The sequence below is a fragment of the Malaclemys terrapin genome, chromosome 14 (assembly GCF_027887155.1).
Source record: "Malaclemys terrapin pileata isolate rMalTer1 chromosome 14, rMalTer1.hap1, whole genome shotgun sequence".
NCBI classification, from domain to species: Eukaryota; Metazoa; Chordata; order Testudines; family Emydidae; genus Malaclemys; species Malaclemys terrapin.
The window spans coordinates 25845876-25872385 of NC_071518.1; the positions used below are offsets into that span (position 1 = coordinate 25845876).

General features: G+C 41.0%; 1 protein-coding gene across 5 annotated transcripts in view; it reads right to left on the reverse strand.

Moving 5' to 3' along the window:
• Positions 1 to 9668, reverse strand: part of SIAH1 (siah E3 ubiquitin protein ligase 1) — a 47635-nt gene extending 37967 nt beyond the window's left edge. Inside the window, exons 1-2 of one of the 5 annotated variants that reach the window (XM_054048936.1) lie at positions 9441 to 9583; positions 6642 to 6766 (exon numbers count right to left, since the gene is read on the reverse strand). The gene's annotated coding sequence lies outside the window, so the exon portion shown is untranslated. The other 4 variants (XM_054048932.1, XM_054048934.1, XM_054048935.1 and 1 more) reach the window with 4 other exon arrangements.
• Positions 9669 to 26510: the final 16842 nt, after the last annotated feature.

The following is a 26510-nucleotide window of genomic DNA, read 5'->3' on the forward strand; positions in this document are numbered from 1 at the left end:
CCTTTAAATAGCCACCGGAGCCCTGGGGAAGCGGCAGGGCTCCCGCAGCTATTTAAAGGACTGGGGCGGCAGATGCACCTGGAGCCCCCCGCTACTCCCAGGGCTCTGGGGGCTATTTAAAAGGCCTGGGGCTCCTCTGCTTCCACTGCCCCGGCCCTTTAAATAGCCGCCGGAGCCCTGGAGTAGTGGCAGCGGGGCTCTGGCAGCTACTTAAAGGACCAGGGCCATAGAAGCAGCAGGAGCCCCAGACTTTTTAAATAGCCCCCAGAGCCCTGCTGCCGCTACCCCAGGGCTCCAGCAGTGGGGCTCTGGTGGCAATTTAAAGGGCCTGGGACTCCAGCCCCTGCTGGGAGCCCTAGGCCCTTTAAATTGCCCCCTGGGTAAGCCAGGCCACGCCGGTACGCCGTACGGGGCATATCAGCTTACTTTCACCTCTAGGTAAGGGGGTGGGGCTGCAAGCTCCAGCGGCTGCGCGGCATCCTTACACAGCAGCATGGTAAGGGGTCCAGTCAGGGCTGGGAGGAGGGGTTGGAAGCGGTTGAAGGGGGTAGAGGCTACGGGGGGGGCAGTCAGGGGACAAGGGGGTTGGTTAGGGTGTGGGGTCCTGGGGGGCAGTTAGGGTGGGGGGTATTGGGAGGGGCTGGTCAGGGGACAAAGAGGGGGGTTGATGGGTTGCGGTTTCTGAGGGGGGCAGTCAGGGGCAGGACGTGGGTTGGGGTAGGATAGGTGGGTGGCGGGGGAGAGACAGGCACGTGGGGGCTTGTACTCACCACACGGTTCCCTACCGGGTCTTCGGCGGCACGTCCTTCACTCACTCCGGGTGAAGGACCTGCCGCCGAAAACCCAGAGCGAGTGAAGACTCCCCGCCGCCAAACCGCCGAGGACCCGGTAGGGAACTGGTTCTTAGGATTTTGGGAGCTCATCACTGTGAATACAGATAAGATCCTCACCAGTTCCAGAATGCTCCCTTTTACACACTAATCTCCTTTTTGCCTGGGTCCAGCAATCACTCACACCCCTTCGTTCCAGTTTCTTCCAAGTATCCTGGGGGATGGGGAGGCTCTCTTTAGCCAGCTGAAGACCAAATGGAGGGGTCTCCCACGGGTTTAAATAGACTTTCTCTTGTGAGTGCAGACCCCCCCCCTCCTCACTCCTATGCAAAGTCCAGCTCCAAGATGGAGTTCTGGAGTCACCTGGGCAAGTTACATGTCCCTGCATGACTCACAGTCTTTACAGGCAGAAGCCATTGTCCACATGGTATCTTGTAATCTTTACAGGCAGAAGCCATTGTCCACATGGTATCAGGAAGACTTCTTATGTGGATTAGAGCATTCCAAGATGTATTGTTCCCCCAAGTGCTTCCTGATCAGGTACTTCACTTTGCCAATTCCTTCCTAAAGAAGCTGAACAAATGCCTCACAAAGCTTACTTAGAAATCAAGCAAGTATACAGCCAATATTCTTAACCTCAAGTACAAAATGATATATGTGTACAAATAGGATGAATAGATATAGTAGACTATAACCTTTACAGAGATATGTTACATGGCACAGGCAGCACAAAACATATTCCAGTTATATCATATTCCCATAAAGCCTTATGGGAGGTACCGTCACAACAGAATTGGACAGTATTCCAGCAGTGCTTGACTCAGTGCCAAACACAGAGGTAATATACCACTCAACTCCTCAAGAGTTCCCCCTTTATGCATATATCTACATATTTTGTGTGCTATCAAAGGGTGCATCTATATTGCACAGTTCTTTCGGGGGCATGTAGTGTATACCCAAGTAGGCCTCCTAGTATGGTCATAAAGAGCAGTGCAGACTGTGAGGCAAGGCTTAGATGAGCAAAGACCCATCTGAAGGGTGACATGATTCTTGACTCTCCTAAGCCATGCTACACCCAACTACACTGCCTCCCCACTGCTGGAGCTCTTCCACACCACAGGGAATGACTCTGACAGTGGAAAAAAGGCTCAGGGAATGGGGAGGCAGTTGGGAAAGGCCTCCCCCCACCAGAGCCTTTTCTCACTGCAATGAAATGTTTCAGCAGTGAGGAGTTCCTGAAGCCATTCCCGACTACCGTCTGCAGAGCCTTTCACTGATACATGGAGCTACACACAGCAATGTGGAGACAGTATTCTTTTTGCTGTGATGTATAGCTACAGGTATACTACATGCCGCTGCCATAGGTGTGCAGTATAGATGTAGCCAAAAAGTGAAGACTGTGTGTATGTTTAAGTTCTGGTACAAAGCCTATATTCCTTATTTTATCTGTCAAAGGTCTATTAAGGGTTAAACCACAAGGGTGGAGCTCTGGTGAGATTATGCATAAACAAATGAGGGCTAAAGCACTGGTTCCAAAAATCTAGGCAGCTAGACTGCAGAGCCTCCACTGCCAAGACAGGTTATCAGACCTGCAACATGCGCCTGAGAATCCAAGACCTAAGAATAGTCATCAGTCACTACCCAGACCCAGGGAGCTTAGCAGCACACAGGACTCAGCAGTTGGATCCCTCACAACAGGCTGGTATTTGTTTAGAGGGAATGGAACTAGGCCAGGTTTTGACAGAGAACTTACCTTTTTAATCCCCTTTTTTATGGGAGTGCTTCATAATAGAAAAGCAGCAATCCAAACACACAAGTATTGCTACCAAGTGACCACAATTATCAACTTAGGCCCACTGCTAAAAACCTGGAGGACCATACTGACAAAGACAAACATGGCTCAAGGAACTCTCCACCTAGCCTGAATGAAGACAGACCTCTGACCAAAAGACTCCCAGGACTGGTGAGGAAACTGAGGGAGCCAAGTGTTTGTTATTTTTTCTATAGCTCTGTAACTCTTCTGCTTTCAAAAAGTATGAGCATGTGTGTATAAATAGTTCCTTTGCAAAAACCTGTGTGTTCCTTATTTTAATTGTAGCATGTCCCTGAAGGACACAATGATAAATCACATAGTGACGTAAGAACAAGATGCGAGCCCACATTTAAAATGGTTGTTTTGAAGTTGCTGGAACATTTAAAAATATATATTATTTTAAATAAATGAAAGAAGTTTTGGAATTTGATGTGGAATGTTTGTTTATTCTCCATTAAATGAAATACTAGACTATTTACATTTTGCTGATATGCTACAGGTAAAACAAAAGAGCACTGAAGTGCTTTCAATTCATTATAATAATTTATGCTCTTGCCATAATAGAGTTTATTGGTATTCCTACATCCCTGATCATCTTAAATTCCTAAGCATTTCATTTCTTAACACTTTCTACGTATACATCAGTGCTGCTCTTTAACTCAGAAGAGATTACTCACATGTAACTCTCCCTGATTTTCTGTTGACTAGTGCTAAATGTGCTAACTTGCAGTGCTTCTAGTGCCTACTGGCCTGCAGAGCATGCTTTTTATGAATTATATTCATGAAAATAAATGGGGCTTTACCTCATAAACAACAGGTACTGCTTTAGTGGTCTTTAGCCAAGAATATCACCCTGAGGTACAGCAAACAAAAACAGATTGGACTGTTGACTCCTTAGACAAACACATTACACAAAAAGTTTCAGGATTCCTTGAAACCTAAAAAAATAATAATATCGTTGGTAAGGATGATTCAGTCTTTAGGGTGCTAATCTGGGACTCAGAAAACCTGGGTTCAAGTCCCTACTCGCCCACAAATTTTCAGTGTGACCTTGGACAAGTCAGTATGCCTCAGTTCTCCCTCTGAAAACTGGGAATAGTACTGCCTGCCTAACAGGGATGTTCAAATATATTAGTGATACAGCATGCTCAGTACTACAGTAAGTACACAAGATAGAAACAGAGTTCTGAGGGACTGAAGGCTCAGGATATTGATAATGAGAACACTGAACACTAACCATTTTAAATCATATATTCAAATCTAGCTCACTTTGGTAGTAACCAAAAGTCACTGCTGTCTGATGGCCTATGCAAAGTGAGTTGGCAGTCTCAGTCCTATTGTTAAAGTAAACCATTTCCACAATATAAATTGTTGTTGACTGGCATTCCACTTGCCCAGAAGAGAAGCTAACACCCAAATGGACATGAGCGTTGAATTATACTCAGGCCTAATAATGGTCTCGCTAAGTCATGGATGAGGAAAACTGGAAGAAGTTTATAATAACCTCCCTCATCAACTGTCTTGTATCTGCCCTGAAGATTAAAAAAAACCTTCAGATTACAGGTCTGGCAATTTACCATCTTTATTTTAGGGAGTGCTGGTAGCAACCTCTCTATATAGGCTAACACTTTTCAAAGATTCTTCTGACCCTTTTTGTGAAGTTCTAAGAACGGGTTCCATTGTTTGAGGTTGGCCTTTCAAATTCAGCGAGGAGAAAGCCCTTGGGTTAGAGAAGTGTATTTTCTTTGTCCCACGATATTTTGTTCAGATTTAGCCAAATTATAAAAACTGTTAAAAATCACCATTTCACTTCTCTCTTGCATAGCTCAGGAAAATTAACAGAATTAAGGTTGTACGAGCATTATAAATTCTGCATTTTCTAATGTCTGAGTACTTGAATTTGGAACCTAGAAGGATGTTTTAACAGTTGGGGGTGGGGTGGGGGGGAGGGTTTTTTTTGTTTTTGTTTTTTTTTTGTAATTATAAGGACATTACAACTTACTTGGAAGTTCTGCACTCAAAAGTGACTGAAAATGGCATCAGTCATGTACCAAACATGCTCATTTTACAAGTAAAACAATGTTTCTTCTGTCAGCCCTACAAACTCAACCTGTTCTGCCAGCCAGACTATCCCCTCAGTCACACCTGTGTAACTGATATTCATTTTGTGTAACCCCATTGCCATCAATGTTGAACAGATGTAAGTGATTAGAATGCTAGAAACCCGCGGTTTTCAACATGAGGTCAACAGACTATGTCTAGGGGGTCCACAAAAGGTTTCCGTTACCACAGAACAGTGGTTTTCAACCTGTTGTCTGCAGACCCTTGGGGGCCCACAGATTGTCTAAAATTTCCAAAGGGGTCCGCACCTTCATTTGAAGTGCTTAGGGGTCCACAAATGAAAAGAGATTGAAAAACACTGTTAAACAATTCTGTTGATGCAGAAGAAGGAACAGAATCTAGCTCTCACCTATGTTGGGTCTGTAGTGCTATAAGGAATAAAAAGTTTTAAAATCATATTTTGGTAACTAAAAATAAGCAGGTGTGTCTCTGAATACATTCAAAGAGCAAAACTGTTGAGTAAGACACCATTTTTTCAGCTACTGATCAGAAAAGAATCATACTTTAAGGATGAGGGGAGAAAGAAAATATTAGGGCCCTGCCTACACACGAAAGTTGCACTTGCTTAACTAAAACTGACTTTTAAATTGATTTTAAACTAGTGCAACTTGTGTTTAGACAAGGAATCTGCCCCCAATCCTATATCGAATTCTATGCAGGTATACCCCTGTGTATCCCTGTGCCTGTGTAGATCTCCACTGAAGTTAATGGGGCTCCACTCGCACAGAAGTCATGGCAAGACCAAGGCCTTAGTAACAAGTTATACATCAGATTTCAAGTATACCTATGGAAAAACATCGCCACAATACATTTGCATGTGTTAGTTTGTTCCTGATTATTCTTATTAGCACTTTTTTAAAAACTTCATTTTTGTAAACTTTCCAAATGCCATGTTTTTTCAAACGATTTCAGAATTGCAACCACTTGGGGAAAATATAAACCAGAATGTTTTGCTAAATAGAAAGGCACAATGAAGCTATGACAATCTACCACCTTAAGGCCTAAGCAGACATTTAATTTGAGGTTCATTGCACTGATTGAATGACCTTAGCCTGCAGGACTTTGCACCCCCAGTGTCTCAGTGGGCAATAACTTGTAAAAGACTACAAACTTCACTATTCTACCTTTTCAAAATGTTAATCTATTAATAGAGAATAATGATTAAGCATTGCACTTTAAAAGTTATGCTATTTTTTAGCTATAAAAACAGGCAAAGCATACAAATGCTGATAAATTTACTTTAAAATTCCCTTTCAAATCAAGACCTTATATCAAGTTTCACCCTACAGCAAATTATGAGATTTATAAAAAAGGAGCTTACCATAGTAAAGCTAATAGAGAACTTCCTCTAAATACAGAAGCAAAGATTCTGATTTATAGTAAATGGGAACAATAAAGATAAACAATTCAACATACCTACATTATCAAGCGAGGCACCTTCCACAGGAAATTACGTTAAGTAATTTACTCTGAAGTTTTTTTCTCCTTTACAATTCAATAGCAAGTTTTAAAAATCATCTTTGTAAATCAAAATCATTTAACTCTCTAGACAGTCTGTACATTAATCACACTTAACATGGACATTTCCTTCGTAATTCTGAAGCCCCTCTTCTGAATGCAGCTGTTTGAAAATACATCATAAACAGCATGTAAATGCCACTCAAACATTCTTCCCTTTAGGAATATCCACAATTTAGTACACCGTGTTCAAAACCCAACACTTAAACCGACTCATTTGAAAATCTGTTGCAGTCACATACTGCAGTATTAGGGTCTGATTTAGGATCCCTTGTATAAATCATAAAATTCATTGAGTATAATGCACAATAAATGCCAGAGCAGACCTTTAAAGGTGAACTGAAAGGCTTTATACTTGCCAACACCAAAGACCGTAGTTCAAAGTTCTGTTGTCTTTCAAGAGCAGATGACATCACCAAAAGCTTAAGTAATGCAAGGTGCTGCACTCTGCTTGCTTTGCTGTGTGTATTCACATGGTCATCAACTAATACAGGAAAATATACAGAATTGCGACCTCAGGTCAGACAGACAAAAGGAGGAAATGGTCAGCTATTGTTTTAACATGTGCTTGCTTACATATATTTTGCACCAGTTTTACTACACAGAAATATGTAGTATTATAAATGTTTGATACAATTCCAGATATAGAAAAACAAAGTTTGTTTAGTGTGAAAACTGCAGAATCTAGCAATTTTTCACTGGGGAAATAAAGTAATCTGAAATTCCATATTCAATTCTCAGCACTGTGATGAATGTTGTGATACCACCACAGACATACATCCCCTCCCCCACCTACATCACCAACTGCAAGAAAACAAAGTGCATGTATCCCAGGTTAATTGTACTTATTTAGCTCTCTATATGATAAAAGCACTTTAGTAATATTAACCAGTCCTCACAACATCATAGTGAGATGGTTAAGAATCCCCATTTTACAGATAATGGTAATGAGGCACGCAGTTGAAATGACTTGCCCAAAGCCATACAGAAAATCAGTGCACAGTCTGGATTAGAATTCAGGAGTTACTATAGATAAGGTACTGTAAAAGAGCAAATTATGTATCAGTGCTATTTTGGCATTGAAGCTGTTTGTTTAACACTAAAAGCACTTCAAAAATGTTGACAATATATCCATAGGTAAATTTCAATAAGGTATGAAATGCCCCAAATCACTGAATGAAAAGCTCTTTTGCCACTGAGAAGTGTGCGCTAATTGAATGACAGGTCAGGTAAACCTGCGCTATTACCTGAAAATATGATTACCCAGTGTTGTTTGTGTGGCATGTATTCTACTGATTGTGTTGTAATATAGTATATGCTGGGGAGATTATTTGGCTGCACCCAGTTAAGACCCTCTGTTACTGAGTGGCCAGAGAGGTCAGTAACAGACCTGAAGGTGACAATTTTGCAACAGAAAGACTTCAAAAACAGACTCCAAGGAGAAACTGCTGAGCTTGAATTGATTTGCAAATTAGATACCATTAACTCTGGCTTGAATAGAGACTGGGAATGGCTGAGTCATTACATACTTGAATCTATTTCCTTATGATAACTATCCTTACACCTCTTGTCAACTGTCAGTAATTGACCATCTTAATTATCACTACAAAAGTCTTTTTCCTGCTGATAATAGGTCATCTCAATTAATTAGCCTCATAGAGCTGGTATGGCATCTTCTATGTGTATATATATATTCTTATTGTATGTTCCATTCTATGCATCCGACGAAGTGGGCTGTAGCCCACGAAAGCTTATGCTCAAATAAATTTGTTAGTCTCTAAGGTGCCACAAGTACTCCTGTTCTTTTTAGCTCATGAGTAAACTGCTCATGCGAGGAAAGAGATAAATACAGTAAAACAGGGAATTTGGTAGAGAGGACTGGATTGTGGAAGGAGGGTGTGGGAAGAGTAGTTTAGCATATTTATCTTTAAATAAACAGCAACAAAGTAATTCATAAGATGTTTGCCTATTATGCAAAGGAACTGTTTCTCCCACCTTTCGTTTTTGTATTTTTACTCTGTACACTGCTCTAAGAGGAGACTCTCTTCCCCTGTGTTTGATGAGTGATTATATTTTGTTCATTACTACTAACAGTAATAATATATCACTGCAAACTAGTGCTAATTTAAACTGTAGAGAAGTGAGGAGAAATGGAAGAGTAAAGCAGCGGAGCTCCAGCTTTGGGTTGCTGGGACCATAGGGAGGAAGGGCAGAGTGATGGAAGGGATAAGCAGAACTCCCCTGTCTTCCTCCCAGGGGAGGAAGGGGAGATAAGAGAATGGAAACGTTGGGTCTCACAGGAAGTGCCATACGGGATCAGATCATTGGCCCAACTAGTCCAGTATCCTGTCTTCCACAGAAGCCCATCTGAGCGGGATCCATGGGGGAATGGGTGATGGGAGGGGGCAGAGGCTCCCCAGCCTTTGGTTTCACTGAGACCCCCTGAGACGGGGCTTAGCAGCTCTCCCCCACACCCAAGTCCTCTTGCTTGGAGACACGCTGCGGCCCTGCTGACCTTCGCCATGCCGGCTGCGAGCTCCGAACTCGGCCCCACTCCCGCAACACAGACACAAAGCGCACGAGTCAACGAGGCCGGGCTCACAAAGGGGCAGCCCCGGAGGCGGAGCGGCGACTCCACCGTGCCCCGGGGGCCCACACAGGGCTTCAAAACAAACCCTTCGTCCGCAGCCAGCCAGCAAGCGAGCTCCAGGCTGCCTCGGACTGGCGACAGAGGCGAGCTCGCCTTCCCCAGGCGCACAGACAGCCGCCCGGACCCCAGCCCAGGCTCGCTTTCCCCAGCCACCGAGACTCGGGCCTGGCGCTGGAAGGGAGACCCCGGCCAGCCCCGTCCTTCAGCGCCGCGCCCGAGGCGCCCCTTGCCCCTCGCAGCCGGAGCCTGCGGCCCGTCGGGCCGGCTACTCCCGGGAAGAGGAAGCCGGGCGCCGAGGCTGGGCTTAGGCCGCGGCGGGGCCTTGTCCCGAGTCTCCTCTGCAGCCGCAGCGACTCTGCCGCCCCTGGGGCTCGGACGGGGCCTCTCCCGGGCGCGGCGCCCACCAGCCTTCCGCGGGGGCCGCCCGGCGGGGACTGAGGAGGGGAAGGCCGCCGCGAGAGATCCCTTCCCCTCAGCGGCCGCCCGGCCGGTCTCCCTCCCCGCTCACCTGTGGGCGCTGGGCGGGACCACGCTGCAAGCGGCCTGGCTCCCCCTTACCGTCCCGGCTGCGGGGCAACTCGCTACGAGGCTCTCGCCGACACGGCTGTGGCCCGGCCCGACAAACCAACCGCTCGCTCCTTCCCTCCCGCCCGCCGCCGGCCGAGGAGACACCGCCACGCACGGGAGCGCGCCGGCCGCGATGCACAGTCCGCCAGCGACGCGCGCTCCCAGTTCCCGACGCGGGCGGCGGAGGCGCGCCCCCGGTAGCGGCCTCCGCGCACGCGCACCCAGCCCGCCGGCTTCTCATAGGCCCCGCCAGCCTCCGGGAGCTCGGTAGTGACCTCATCGCGGGCCGGTGATCCCACGAGCCCGACACTCACGGGCATCTTGTCACTCCAGCGGCACCCCAACACTCGGGCCCCCCAGGACCTCAGGCAGCCCCCCAAATACTCCGAACCTCGTGTCCCCAACAGCCCCCAAAACAGGGGTCACCCAGAGCTCTGCAAAGTGCGCACCTGGGACTACAACAGGTCCCTCCAATTCCCAAAGGGTCCCCCCAAACCCAGGTGTGTTGTTTTTTATCCCCTATTAGGCAGTGGAGCCCACGAAGGGCAGTCTTGTCACCTATTCCGCATCAGCCCAGCTCTCTCAGATCCCACATGGGGCTGAAAAGTTGTTTCTGCCCCTGGGTGTCTTGACAACCTATCCTGAAAGATGATCCCTCACTCTCACGGATCTTGGGAGACAGACCTGGCCTCGCTTACAGACCTGGCCCCAACCTGAAGCAAACACCAGCAACCACCATACAACAAAAACACCAACCCAGGAACCTATCCTTGCAACAAACCCCACTGCCAACTCTTTCCACATATCTATTCAAGTGACACCATCATAGGACCTAATCACATCAGTCACGCCATCAGGGACTCGTTCACCTGCACATCTACCAATGTGATATATGCCATTATGTCCCAGCAATGCCCCTCTGCCATGTACATTGGCCAAACCAGACAGTCTCTACACAAAAGAATAAACGGACACAAATCTGACATCAGGAATCATAACATTCAAAAACCAGTAGGCGACCACTTCAACCTCTCTAATCACTCAGTGACAGACGTTACAGTGGCAATTTTGCAACAGAAAAGCTTCAAAAACAGACTCCAATGAGAAGCTGCTGAACTTGAATACCATTAACTTAGGTTTGATCAGAGACTGGGAATGGCTCGGTCATTACACTAATTGAATCTATTTCCCCATGTTAAAATATCCTCACACCTTTGTGTCAACTGTCCGAAATGGGCCATCTTGATTATCACTTCAAAAGTTTTTCTCCCCTGCTGATAATTACTTCTCTTAATTAATTAGCCTCTTCCAGTTGGTATGGGTACTTCCACCTTTTCATGTTTTCTGTATGTATAAATATTTTCTTACTGTATGTTCCATTTTATGCATCCGATGAAGTGGGCAATAGCCCACGAAAGCTTATGCTCAAATAAATTTGTTAGTCTCTAAGGTGCCACAAATACTACTGTTCTTTTTGCTGATACAGACTAACACGGCTGCTACTCTGAAAAATGACGGTTTTGTGTCCCCAGTCCTGCTGTGCCATTGGGTTCTTATCACATGGACGTGGCCCACTAGTTTGCCTCAAAAAGTGCTGAGCCTTCTTGTGCTGATGTTCACAGAGAGTCCCATATGACTTCAGGTCACTAGCCCTGTCCCCCTTGCAGACTCTGCACTTGTTCTGCACCTCTTATTGTCTCACTTTAATTATTGACTTGTTTTCTGTTATCAGGTACTGCTACACAGCAAATGATTGTCATACAGGCTACATACATACCCTGAATATGTCCCTGGCAGGCTTGTACTGAGGCAGCTAGCCTGAGCTGAAGCCTGTCCCACTGCATCTTCACTGCTATTATTACCTGTGCTAGCTAGATTAAAGCTAGCACAGATATACCTACCTGCATTATAATTACAGCTTCCTTTACTGTGTACGCTTACCCTTGGTTTTCAATTCTGTTAAGGCAAAAATTTATAACATTCATGAGTTGTAAACATGTTAGTTGCTCCAAATTGCGAATTATATGACAGCACTCCTAAGTGCGATGTCGAAAATCCATTAGAAGATCCCTGTGCCAAGGGTCTTCATCCTGCAATTGATCTGTACAAGCAAATATTTACGTGGGTGTCTGCATGAATCTGGGACTATTTAAGGACATTTCAGGCAAAGGATATAGGCCCTACATTAATGCTTTATTTTATGCATTAAAAAGGTTGTACTGTTTTATTTAAATCAAATTTGAAACCGATGTAGTTAAATCGATGCAATCCTCTTGTATGGACTTAAGCTAAAGCAATATAAGCCACACTCAAACTGATTTAAGAGTATAACACAAAGAGTTGCACTGACAATTACATCAGATTCTAAACTGATTTAACTAGAAATGCAACTGTAAGTAAAGAGCAGCATATAATCTAAACCAATTTTATGGTGTTCCCACATTTTAGTTTTAAATATGCAAAGTTTTTTGTAATAATTGCATATAACTGCATACAGAAGTTGTCATGGGGATACTGCATCCATGGAATTGTGAAACACAAAGGGCCCTACTTAAGAAATAACTGTCCATTATTTCAGGTTTCAGAGTAGCAGCCGTGTTAGTCTGTATCCGCAAAAAGAACAGGAGTACTTGTGGCACCTTAGAGACTAACACATTTATTAGAGCATAAGCTTTCGTGGGCTACTGCCCACTATGCATCCGAAGAAGTGGGCAGTAACCCACGAAAGCTTATGCTCTAATAAATTTGTTAGTCTCTAAGGTGCCACAAGTACTCCTGTTCTTTCTGTCCATTATTGAATGTGTGACTCCTTTAAAACAAAAAATCTTTAACTTTTATAGAACTACATTCAACAATTTATGTTAAAAGAACATTATTTTGGTTGTAAAGTCAAGCACTTGAAAGTTGGAAATGCAAGAATTAAAATTGCCCATGCAACCTTAATGCAGCCCCCTCTGTGTATATGCAACATGATACAGCCTGTAATTACATGACCACATACTATTTTTCCATAGGACCCTTGTCTCAGTCACTGAAACAGTGAAACTGTCTTTAAACTGCGTGCTTTTTCATTTATAGTAATCTTTGGTGTCACTTGTAACTATAGTAGATATATTTTCAGACAGAAATGTGATTTTTAACTTGATGACAAAATAGAAAAAAAGGAAGAGAAAAAGTAGCTCAAACCAAACAATTTATAGGACATGTATTAGCATCACCTCCACCTGCATCTAAACATAGTCACACCTTTCTTCTCCATTTTGCTGCCTTAAGCCCCATTCCTGCAAACAAGCACGTGAGTAACTTTACACATCTGAGTAGTCCCTTTTGGCTCAATGGAACTACTCATATGTTTGAAGTTATGCTTGTATTTAAGTGTTTGCAGGACAGGGGCCTTAGTGTCTAGTCTTTCTCTAATTTAAGTCAATGGTAAAATTCCTATTGATTTCATCTGGAGCAGGCCTTTCAACAGTACCTTTCTATGGGCCTAATTTTGCAAGTTATGCACAAGCTTAACTTAATTCACATGAGAATTCTATTGACTTCAAACGACTACTCACACGAGCAAAGTCAAAAATGTGCATGAGCATAGGCAGGATCAGGACCTATATCATTATGGAAAAAATGCCACAGTTTCTCATATTATGCCAGCTTTCTCATCAGTTAATATAAAAGTTTACATAATCCGCTTTAGGCCCCCCCCATCCAGCAAAGCACTTAAGCACATGCATAACAATTTTCACCATGTGAGTAAACCTAATGAAGTCAATGTAACTATTCACATGCTTAAGGTCACATGTGTTTAAGTCCTTGGGTGGATCAGGATCCAATTCTCCATGTTGGTTGAAGTCTTTCAGAAGTTTGGAAGAGGAGAACCATGTCTATTTTTTATTTTCAATACAATTTTTATTTGTATATTTGTAAGATGTTTCTTGATTTACTACTTAGTGACTGGATAGTTTTCTATTGTCTATTTTAATTGTTCCTTGCAGTGGCCAGAAAGCACTTCATTTTGTATGCTGCTATTATGTCAGATCTGCTAAACCTCACTCTTATACATTCACATTTGGGATTAAGTTGAAGATAACTTCTAGTGACGCAGGATTTTGCAATCAGTTTCAATATCACAATTTTTGAGTCCTGCCTTGTGTAAACAAAGTTACTCAAAGATGTGTAATGGAAAAATAAACTTCTCTGAAGTATAAATGCTTTGCACACACCATTCTCTCTCCAAATCTTGTATTTATATGATGCCATGAAATCTTTCCATGTAAACAGTCTGGTACACTAGATACCCATCCATAGTTAAGGTTGCAACCAGCTTCCATTATAAAGGCCTATTTTAGTACCCTCATAAGTTTGGCATGGAAAATTTTTCTGGCCGAAAAATTACCATATTTAATCTAAAAACTAAGGTGAGAGTATTTCTGCAATGTTCAAAGGAAATTCATGAGACTTTTTGAGTTATTCTGATCTGAAAATATGACTTGTCTGAACCATTTTTTGTCTCTAGCTCAAAAATGACTTGTTTTGTCCAACCAAGTTTTCCATATAGTTAAATCTCCTTGAAAATGTACATTAGCTATACTTGAAGAAAATAGGTCTGATTAAGCAACATTATTAATTATTTTTGTTGTGGATAGTTGTGGTCCAAGTTGTGCATCAACATGATGTCAGTAGATTTGGGGGATTTTTTTTTCATTGATTTCAGCATTGAGTAGAGTCAATCACTGTATGTATAAACACGTGCTCTGTTGGCTGGCTGAAGTTTAGAAAGATTGTAAGGAGCCTTCTATAGGTGATAACTAAAAGAGATCTTTCTTTAGTTCCAATGGTAGAAGCTGGTATTTCTGGAGATCAAGGACCAGAAGTCTAGTCCCAGCTCCAGAGGTCTATGTGGCTTATTATTGGGAGGTGGTAACATTTCCATAGTTAAGCTCCTGATCCAGCAAACACTTATTGCTTAAGTATATGCATAATGTTTTCAAGATCAGGGCCCAGGTTTGAGGTCACACTCTTGTTATAATGCTGATTAGGATCCCCATTAAAGAAAGAAAGAAAAATCATCATCTTGTTTCACAGCAATCTAATCCCTGACCTATGGATGGTTGATTTTTTTATACTACTTTTATATTTTGGATTAAGTTATCTAAATATTTGCTTTTAAGGGAATATCAGTTAATATGTTTTGTGACTGAGAGTAGGAATTTTTAGTAATTTTTTTAGTAATTGCTGTTTCATGAGAATAATTTTATATATATTGTTTAGTAGGAAAAGTGTATAGTACAATCCATGTTTGTTAATATTATATATGTATGTGGACTTGCAGTTTAGGGTGATCTATATATGTATCATTAGTGGATAAATATAATTTTCATAAGGGTTTCTGTTTTTATATTTAAAGATTATGTTTACTGATAAAAATAATATTTATTTTGGGTCAGAGTTAAAGTTATTGTGTCATGAAGAAAATGACACACCTTATACCTAGTTTCACAGATCATAGTTTTTTAGTCTTGTCCAAAAATATTATGTTTTGTATTTATAGTTCTTTTAATTAAAGTATCTCCAAACACCTTAAAACACCATATGATAATTAATCAGTTCAGCAAACCTAAGACTAGATACATTTTATTATTTCCATTTAACAAATGGAAAGTAAGGCACAGAGAAGCAAATTAATGTAACCAAGGTCATGCAGAATGTCATGCTGAGAATAGACCCTCATTTTTTCTCTGATCTTTAGACAACATTCCCTTCCTTACAGATATTATTATTTTGTATTTAATTAGCTAAAAAGAACAAAAACATTCACATTCATTTTTATTTAGTTATTGCTAAAACACTTGACAAGGCTCATTCACACTGTAAAAATTTAAATGCGTGTGATTTTAAAAAATGAGGAGTGATATTTTGAAAGTCTCATTGAAACACATTCATTACAAGAGTGAAATACTTTCAAAACCGGCATAAAATAAAGCACAAATGAATTAATCTTTTCTCAACAGTGAGTAAAACTTGGCAGGTCTGCCTTGAGATTTCTCACTGTTTGAGGCTAAGCAGTATGGTGGCCAGTGGTTGGAGAGATCGATGCTCAGATTTTGTAGCTGAATCCAGCTGGTAGGGCAGAAGTCCAGCATCCTTTCAAAACATTCATACAAGGCTTGATACTGCCAGATTCTGAGCACTCTAGTCCCAACCAAGCAAAGCACTTGGGCAGATGCCCAATTTTAAATTTGTGAATAGTACCATTGAAGCTAATGGGACTGCTCACATGCTTACAGTTAATTACTTGCTTAAGAGTGTGATTTTCAAAAGTCCCTAAAGGAATTGAGTGCCTAACTCCCTTAGGCACTTCTGAAAATCCCATCCTAAGTGCTTTGCTATATTGGGACCAGAATACTCAGCACCTAAAAGATCAAGTTCAGAATGACACACAATTTATGTTAGAAGGATATGAGTAAGTGGAATTGTTGAAGGTAATACAATACACCAATTGAAGAAAGAGCCATTCTGTCAGTGACATGATGAGTACATTGGAGGTGCAGGAACTCTTGGCCAACCATTGATGTAAAGATTGAATGTAGTATCTTTTCTATGGAATAAAACAATTTAAATATTGAATTTTGGAAGCATATTTTATAGAGTTGGACAAAGCAGCAAGAATGCAGTGCAAAACAGGCAATAAGAGGGTGATAACACTAAATTACTTGACCTTTTTTACATCTACTGTAATTCTGTATATGTTATTTTTAAACATTTGCAAGAAAAAATACTAGGCTCTATGGGATATTTAAGCTATTTCTGCAAAGTGATACATTATTTACCATAAATACAAGCCCCAATCTTTTTCATTGTATTTTTGTTTTGATTTAACCAATGATCATCCTCCCCATAAATAGTAAATATTGTTAGAAAATTACCAATTGGATAAACCACATATGGTTTTTGCAATTCACATCTCACAGTATCATGGAAAAGAAGACAATAGCAACTGTGAGTGCAAACATCCAAGAGTGTTCTTAGGGTTTTGGGGTACAGTAATATTGTAAATTTGTTACTGGTTTCTCATTGCTAGTAAGACTACTTTGTTTCCTTCACACTCCTCAGTGCATTTTCTCAGTGTTATTTAGGAACTTGGAAGGCAAAGAAGCTGACAGAATCATAGTATGTTTAAATGTGCAAAATGCGTTCATAAAAAAGCTATCTTACTTTTTCACATGTAAACATTGATTGTTACTTCTTAGATGTGGTAGTTTAATTTACATAGTAGCATGATATTCTGAGCAAACAATATAAAATACCACAGGAAAGGAATTTAGGAATAGGCTAAAGATCTCCATATAAGGGTTGTTGGATTAAACCTACTTTCTACACATTTTTACAGATTTCCTGAAAAATGTAAGCTTTAAGACCCCAAATCTGCAAAGACTTAGACATGTGCAGTGTTGCCAACTCATGATTTTATCCTGAGTCTTGCATATTTGATGTTTTTCTAATATGCTCTTCTGACACAGATGATAACTTGAGAATTTCAGTTTTCATTTTAAAAAGGGTTACAGAGTAAAGCTTGAAAATGTGAATCATAAAGTTTCAAAAGCACGAAGACAAATAAAAAAACCCTCAAATTTATTATTTTAAATGTCTCATGATTTTTAAGCCAATCTTGTGATTTTTGGAGTCTGAGTCATCATTTTGGATTATTTGGAATTGGCAGTCCTGATGTGACAATTGACTTCAGTCAGATTACTCACAGTAAAGGAAGTTAAGCATGAGTGTAAATATTTATCAAAAACATATAGGTATATTTTGTAATATGGATTTTTAGGACCTCATAGGAACCACTCTTCAGGGTTTCCTAAGAAATTACTTCTAATGCCTCGATCCTGCAAATACTTATGCATATGCGTAAACATTACGCATGTGCCTAGGTCCATTGAAGTCAATGGAACTACTTATGTTTGTGAAGTTAAGTATGTACATAAAGTGTGTGCAGTGTAGAAGCAGGATTTTATAATGTCCCATGAGAATTAATGTATGATTTGAGTTCATCCTGTCAGCCACCCTTTTTGAACAGCAGAAAGGAATGACAGACCAGAACAATCCTTATGACTGATTATGGTCACTCTTTTGTTTTAGGATAAGTTATAATGTCTACTATGGTTTCCTATATGTATTACAAATTAGGCACTCTAGTTAAATATACATTTCTTTGTTTTAAGGTTTAGTAAGTAAGAGACAGGATCTTGTATTGTATCTATGTTAAGGAGATTAGAGGAATGTTGAGGGCCTGAAGCACCAATGTGAATTGTTTTAGTTATAAGATTTAGCAAGGCTTGATTTACAATGTATTCTGCTGAATATACAAAACTGCTGTCTGTATACCTTTGAAGGTTTCTGTAAGAGATTGTTTGTGTGAATGAGGAATGCATGCATCAGGAAAAGATAAGGTATGAAAGCCATCACAAATGTCCAGATGGTGAGAGACTTGGAAAGACCAGGAGACAATCAGAAAACATCCATTGTATCCGATGCTAAACATGTTAGCAGCATTGACGACCTCAGAGGTGAGGCAGGCACCCCCCAAAGGCGAGACAACAAATAGAAGATAATGAAGGGAAGCCCGACAATAACCATCAAATGATAACACCACTTAAGGACTAATGGTTACAGGATGACATTGCAAAATGCATGGACTCAAATGGGAATTTACAACTATAAAGCTGGGGTGTTTTGCCATGGAACTTGGTTCAGTCCTGCAAAGCCTCGGAACATCAGATCGCGACTGACAAGAGCCCAGCTCCACACTCTGTGCTCAATCTAACTGGCCATTAGATTGACTTGAGCTACAACAGACTGGTAACGATAACCATCAACTGGCAGGACTCTGTGTGTTTGTGTGTATATGTGTGTGTGTAACTAAAAAGCACATGCTAACTGTTGTATTTTCAATAAATGCAGCATATTTGCCCTCTATAAAAGATCCGGTGTGCTTTGTATAGCATAACAGCAGGATCAGGGCCCAAGATGCAATGCTCTTTGGGAGCATTGTGTAATTTAGTGTACATCTCACCTTTTCTCAACCATTTTATAGGCCCTGTTCATATCCTCTTTGATGCCTGGCTCTTGGATCTTGAGTTCTTCTAGCTGTCTCACTCTAGAAATTTCAGGACTAGGCCGTTCTCATGGTTTTTCTGTATGTGACTTTGACGCTGTTAGAAAAAAAATTGGATATGGTAAGGTTTCTAACAATCCTTTTTATTTTCAACCATATGCTGGTATGTGACTCATTGTGAGTTCATGGAGCTCAGTGGAAATGCTTAAGTGTGTCATGCCCTATAGGCAATATTGTCTTGCTTTTTTTAGCAAGGGAGGGAAGCAAATGGGTGTCTGCTATTATGTGGCTGAAGTAGCCCAGATAAATTCCTGTTATTAAATTTCTTTATTTAAGCATTAGCACTCAATAGCCAATAAAATGTATTTCCTTGCACCATAACAAGGCTCAGCCCTTATTTTAACCCAATGTAGATTTTATAATATAATAGTCTAAAGTCAATGTGATGGGGATACAATATGGAGTTACTGAGCTAATGTGGATGCAATCAGCCCTGCCTCCCTACACCTGTAAGAGATGTCAGACTTGGAGGGAAAAGCTTAAAAGGGGAGAACATAATACAGTTGCCTTGACCAGCGGAGATTTTTACTGAAGGTAAGTGCTTCTTGGGTGACTGTTGTATTTTGGCCCCTCCTGGAAATGTGGGTGGGTGGGCAGGCTGGTGGGCCTAGTGTTGAACCACTATTGTAAGATTATTATTCTATATGAACAGTGAGCCTCGTTGGGGCCACAACTTACTAGAAGCCCTCTGAAGAATGACAAAGAGTCCTGTGGTACCTTATAGACTAACAGACATAGTGGAGCATAAACTTTCATGGGTGAATACCCACTTCATCAGACGCATGTAGTGGAAATTTCCAGAGGCAGGTATAAATATGCAGGCAAGAATCAGTCTAGAGATAACGAGGTTAGTTCAATCCCTGGGAGAGGAACATGGTAACATCACTCAAAATTACATCTGTAGAGATGATGGTTATAGCTCTGAATTCTTGCACAAATCTGTTCTGGAATCTTATGTGTGTAATCTCCTTAGTGCACACAACGTCCATTAATACTAATATTATCAGCGTGCTTCCTTGATGGATTTATAGATATCGTATAAAGAAAAGGGGAAAATGCATCCTTTAGATTGTAAATCTCTCCATGGTAGGAATTATATCTTCTATATTTGTACAGTGCCCAGCACAATGCTGCTGACATCCCATCTAGGACCTTTAGGCATATACCATAATATAGATTTCTAATAAATAGAATAACAAAGTAATAAATCCGTTGAAAAACTTAAGACAATGCACTAGTAATTAATTAAATGACTCATGCCACACAGTTCTAATGTAGCAGGATCAAGTGAGGGAGACTGACTTCCTTCTACACTGAAACAAGGGAGAGGCTGAAAGCAGCACACACTACTAGAAACACACAATCTGAGATCCCTGCAGGTACTATATTTCTCTCTGGCAACAGTAGAATACCAGGAAAGGCTCTAACAGCCTACATCTCTCTCCAGCAATAGCAGTTGCCTTGGGGGGGCTGCTGATGGATTGGGCTCTATCTTTTGGCAGAAGAAATTATGCAGGGAGATGCAGTTGGCAGTCCACTCATTTCCCCCTCCCCACTGCCCACCCTTGTCAGACATATCACATGCTTCAAGAGTGACTTTTGTATCTATTGCCAGAGAACAACTTTCTTTTCTTATTTAGGAGACAGCAGGCCAGATTCTTATGTGATTTACACCTATGTGAATCTAGATTAATTCCAGTAGAATTATTCTAATTACACTGGTGTAACTGCAGTCAGAATCTGTCCCAAGATTTCTTTGGCCAGATCCTCAGTTGGTGTAAATCAGTATAACTCCATTGGAGTTAGCTCAGTTTACACTGCTGAGGATCTGTCCCCTTGTTTTTAACTCAGCTGATATTAACAGTATTTAGTAGAATTTATACCAAGGTTTTTACTGCATTTTTTGTTTCAACATGATTAATTCTACAATGATTAATTTAAATAACTGAATTTTCTCTTGAGAAAAAGAATACTTTTTTGAGATTATATATAAAGACATGGTTGGAGGAAGAAATCTTCAGATGAGTGACTGTATATGTTCTGTAGTGTGAACATAACAAAGACTCCACCATGCTATCTCATAACAGAACCAAAACTTAATGTCAGAGTAGTTTTGAAATGAAATCCAAGGAAATCTTTTAGAGGATTATTTAAAGATGCGGTCATAACACTGTATTGGGAAATAACATTTAGTACAAAGTACAAGTATATAGCCATTTTTTTCATAGTGCTTTTAAAAAACAGTTTCATACAGTAATTATGTTAGACTTCATTTGCACACATTCCAACAGTGCAGAAGATATCCAGGTATAATGTGTGATCCTTTATGTTGTTTAAGGTAAATATTAACAAATCCATGTGCTGAGAGGTTAATTTTTATTGTATCATGCTGTGAAAATAACTTAAATAAGAAACTGAAAGTCACTTAGCACTTAAACTGTATACTGCTAATTAGGTGAGGGCCTGGTACTGCAAACACCTATGCATTGGGGCCTTACTTAAGTACTTGTATTTTTAGATAGATTTTTTGGTCAACATTCTGGTAAAATAATAAATTTAAAATATAGGAAGTACAATGTAATACTGTACAATTTATCAACTCAAAAGTTCTTTTGGGTTAGTCATTCTGGGGATTTATTATGATCTTTTGAAATTACATACAAATGTTAAAAAATATTAAATTAATGCCAGTGAAATGTCCCAGATTAACATCTATGGGACCATTTAAACTGTCATCAGCTCAGTAAAGCAGGCTAGGAAATCAAAAACTGCACACAGTGGCTAACCCCTGATCCCCCAATTTTGAAACTTTAATGGCTTCAAAATTGGGGATGAGGGGAAGAGTGGGGGCGGGAGAAGAGAGAGAAGGACCAGAGCCTACAATTAGGTCCAAGTTTAAAACAGTCATTAAATCTGCCAAGGGTTAGCCTGACAGTCTAGAAACAGCATGCAGCCAAGCAGGGGATCAAAGTTTGAGATTAGAAGTATTTTCGTTTAGTTTATTTTTTTAAATGCTAAAGCCATTACAGCTGGATTAGAGATAGCATGTTTTTAAGAAAATCAATAGACTCTTTACACAGTTAATGCACATAGATGGTCATTTTACCAATTATTATGACAGCAAGCACCTGTGACAAGTTAGTCTGGCCCTTCCTGTAATACAAGAGTCTGGCAATATTTGCCTGATGAATATTCTGGGAAAAATAATGACAGTGATACTTCTTCTGTAGGAACTTTCTCCTTTGCAACTGCTTTGTCAACAGCCACTACATGTTGCCTCAAATTTGTCCTCTTCTTGTGAAATTGCTGCATGTTACCATTTTACAGGTGCTGTGCGAATCTTATGGTATTTATCAAACCTTATGAAAACACTATTTTCCTCCATTGAGTAGAATAGAGTGATTACAAGGACTCCCACAGCTCTGTTCACCATTGCATTACTGACCATTGGCATTTAGGCTCAGTTAGGCCTTGATTCAGCAAAGCACTGAAGTACATGCTTTCCTTTAAGCAGTTAAGTAGTCCCATCCCAGTTCAGCAAAACACAAACATGTGAGCTACACCATCACTATTGGGGAAAAGCACTGAAAGACATGTTTAACTCATATTGAAATCAATGGGGCTACTTACATGCTTAAGGGTACGTCTACACTACCCACCGGATTAGCGGGTAGCGATCGATCTATCGGGGATCAATTTATTGCATGTAGTGTAGATGCGATAAATCGATCCCTGATCACTCTCCCGTTGACTGCTGAACTCCAGCTCAGCGAGAGGCGGAAGCAAAGTCGACAGGGGAGCCGCGGCAATTGACCCCGCGCCGTGAGGATGTGAGGTAAGTTGAACTCAGATACTTCGACTACAGCTACGCTATTCTCGTAGCTGAAGTTGCGTATCTTAGGTCGATTCCCCCGTGCGCCTCCCCCCACTCCCCACAGCAAAGGCCAGGCCTTAATGTGTTTTGCTTAATCAGGGCCTTAGTTTGTAGCTCTTTTCATGGGAAATCTAGTGTGATCTTATGGCAATTCCCACAATCACTGTGTACCACAACATATGTTAGAATAAGCAGGGGAGATAAATAAGACATTGAGATCTTGACATTTACTAGCAGGGGCAGATTTTACTACTTTTGGAAATTCATAAAGACCTCCTGGCAATTTCAAATTGTTTATAACAGGTGAGGATCGCCTGTTATAAGCATTCTAGGCATCATTCTTCTCTTGCTTTTGTGTGTGACTTCTTTACGTCAGGGGTGTAAACACAGCTGTAATCAATGGAGTTACACCACTGTAAGGCTGATGTAAATGAGAGGAGTATCAGGTCCTGCTTGTGCAGCTTTTCCCAAGGTAGACCCTGACCCCGTCGAAGAGTGAATCCAACAGTTGCACATTATGTGCATATTATAGGAATTAGGCAGCAAGCCAAAAAGACATAAATCTGAGTGGTCAGCAATGCAGTATGGGGCATGTAGCTGCTGAATTTCTAGCATGCCCTTTAGACACTGCGTGTTATTCCACTGCACTATGATGACAGATGATAATTTAGAAAAGGACAAAAATCACAAATATACATGTACATATACAAATGCAGTTTGCATCCCAACTGCATTTGTCAAGAAAAATGATGGTCAAAAGTCAGTGAAGATACAAAACATGGAGTGAAATTGTGGAGGGTAAATATACTATCTTGAAACAACTCATCAACATTATCACACTAAAATTGACTACTCTCCCAAATAATTCCTTAATCCTCCTACAGCCACCCCTCCAGACACACATTCAGGCAGAAGCCTAGACTGAATAAGATGAACCTCATACCATGCTCTGAAGATCACATAGGGATGGTAGACCTATGAGAGAAGCCTGAAACAGTCAAGTTCCCTTTGTTATGAATGCCCTACCTCCAATACCCAGATACTGAAATCTAGGAACTATGGTCCAGATCATTAAAGGTATTTAGATGCCTAACTCCTATTGAAATCAATGGGAGTTAGGCACCTTTGAGGATCTAGGTGTATTAGCAGAGATTCCGTAGGGTGCTTTTGCTATTATGACCGAGCATGGGGATAAAGAGGTTTCTCAGGTGGTAGCCACTCCATGGCCCAAGCCATGTAAGGATTTTTAAATTAAGCTCAACACCTTGAATTCCCACCCAGAAACAAATAGGAAGCTGATGCAGCCTTTGGAGAACAGGTGTGATATATGATCTGTAACTGACACAGCTAAGCAAGTTGGGCTGCTGCATTCTGTACTAACTAAAGCTTTCTGAATAGTTTAAATGCAGCCCATATCTAGCACACACAGCTGCAATCAAATCAATGTCCCAGCCCCTGTATGTGCAATCGGCCTTCAGGGAAACCCCATGGCCCACATGGCCTACCTTCTGCTCATGCCCTGCCATGCTGGCCAGTTCTTTAGATGGTGGTTCCTATTGTTTCAGCAGCTCTCATTACACCAAGAGGCATTTAACTGCTCCTTCATTTAGCCTGAATAAGAGGTGCTTGTGCCCACAAGCTTCATCCAGGTCTGTGATTGATGGGGGCCATTTAAGACCTTCCAGTATAACAATATTAAGAGAATGCCTCTTGTGAGTTAAGAGATGACAATTCTCTCTCTCTTCCTTCCGTGAGGTACCACAACAAAATGCTGCAGCTGGCTCTAGAGGCAGTAGTGTAGTCAAGGGTAAACATGGTAAATGGAATTTACTTACTTCTCATTTGGGGAATATGGAGTTTAATTCAAATTAGTTTACCCACTACTTTTTTACCTCCACACCACTGCTTAGAAGTTTTGATGGTTTGTTTTCTTAATGAATCAGTGAAAACGACGGTATTATCATAGGAAAGCTTTTGGGTGAAGAAGTGGGCTTTTCATTTAGCTCTGAATGCAGCTGGCTTCCTGGTCTTTCTTATTTCTTCTGGCAGTAAGTTAAGTATTCTCTGAACCCTGTATTCTGATGGCAAAGTCCACCCTGGAGAAAAGGGGTAGATTTTTTTGTTCACAGTCTTGCCCTTTGAAATGCATTTATAGACCTTTAAAGCTCTCTCCTTCTCTATATCACAGATAGGTTGTCACCAATAATTGCACATATATAGCACCTTTCATCATGTGATCCTAAAGTACTTTGAAACTAAGGGCTCGATCACAGAATGCTCCACACTGATTTTAATGGGAGTTTTGCCTGAGTAAAGACTGCAGGATTGGACCTTAACAGACAGTAACTTGAGCTCTCAAATTGGAAAATGAGTCTCCTTGAAGAACCTGTCTGGTTCAAAGAAGTCTGATTGTGTATTCTCCCTGAGACTGCTGATTTACCAGAGCAGTGGGAAAATTATAAAAGACAACATTCTGTGTTCCACCTGAGTACTAAGGGAGCCTGAGGCATTATAATGTTCTTGGATATGAATGCCTATTTTATATTGCTAGGCTTTTTCAAGCAACAGTAACATCACTTACAACTGTACTACCTAGTGTTTTCTTCCAACCCTCCCCGCCTAGACTGATCATGTTTGTACAGGAAACCTTTGAGTCACAAGCTTTCTTTTATTCAGTGAGGTCACTGTAATAAGGTTATCCTAGGTCTCATGAGATGCATCTTGAAACATGGTCTGGTTTGCAGCAGGATAATTCAAAGAAGGTAATGTGATGAAATTGTTAGCCATCCCATTTGGTATGGTAATATTGAGCTTTGCCAGTGGTGTCACTACAATTTTTCATATTAAAACTGCTTCTTTAGATTCCTGTAATGCTTTATTAGCTTGTCTCAGGTGTGTGAATAGAACACTTCTGTGTTCAACGTTCTTCATGGAAAGTGTAGGATTGTCTTTTTTTTTTTTAACTGAACCATTAGACTTCATTCATAAAAGGTTAAATATATATATACACAAAGTCAACACACAATTAAATACAAAAATCTCTTAAGCTTTTATATGTGAAATAAATCTGTGGGGGTTTTATGATTAACTTGTAGGAAGATGATACAGTTATAGGGCTGCATGGGAGAATTTATAGCTTGTCAGCTGTGTAAAGATATCATCTTCCAAAGTATTTTCTGGGTGACATGGCAACAAAATTCACCCAGACATTAAACAGAAATCCTTTGTAAGCTCTGTCTGAGTTAGCTGTGATACTGATTAAAAGTGAATTTCTCTCTAAATGAGCTAAAGCAGGCACATCATTTAAACATCTGCGGAGTAAAATAAACATCCATTTTAATAATGTAGGGACTAAATCCTGCCCTGGTTGGCCCAGCAGGGATAAGCAGTTTGGATTCCATGGGCATACCACAGGGTTGGGAGGTGCTTCAAGCCACGCCAGACAATATCCATTGCTGCCCATCTTACACCAGATCTCCCAGGGGAAAAAGTATACTATACTGCATTATTTGGGAAATCATATGCAGTTATGTAACTTAAGACTGTACAATGTTTACAAACATGGGGCAGAGTTAAGGTTGCATGCACAGCCCCAACCTTGCTATTCTTTACTTTTTGGTGTTTATACAAGCAAGGTCAATACTCTCTTCAGGCACCTTTTTTAATAGAATTTCCTAATTTTTTCCTTTCTTTTTTAAAGAAGAAACAAACGCTAATATCCGAAGGTTTCAGAGTAGCAGCCATGTTAGTCTGTATCCGCAAAAAGAACAGGAGTCCTTGTGGCACCTTAGAGACTAACAAATTTATTTGAACATAAGCTTTCTTCGGATGCATATCCGAACATTTCTTGCGGCCACAGAGCTACTCTTGTGTTTAGCCTCTCCACACACTCTGGGCTAGCAGCAGAGGAAGCTGCTGCCACGGAGGAAGCTGCTGCCACAGTGGCATGCTGGTTATATGTA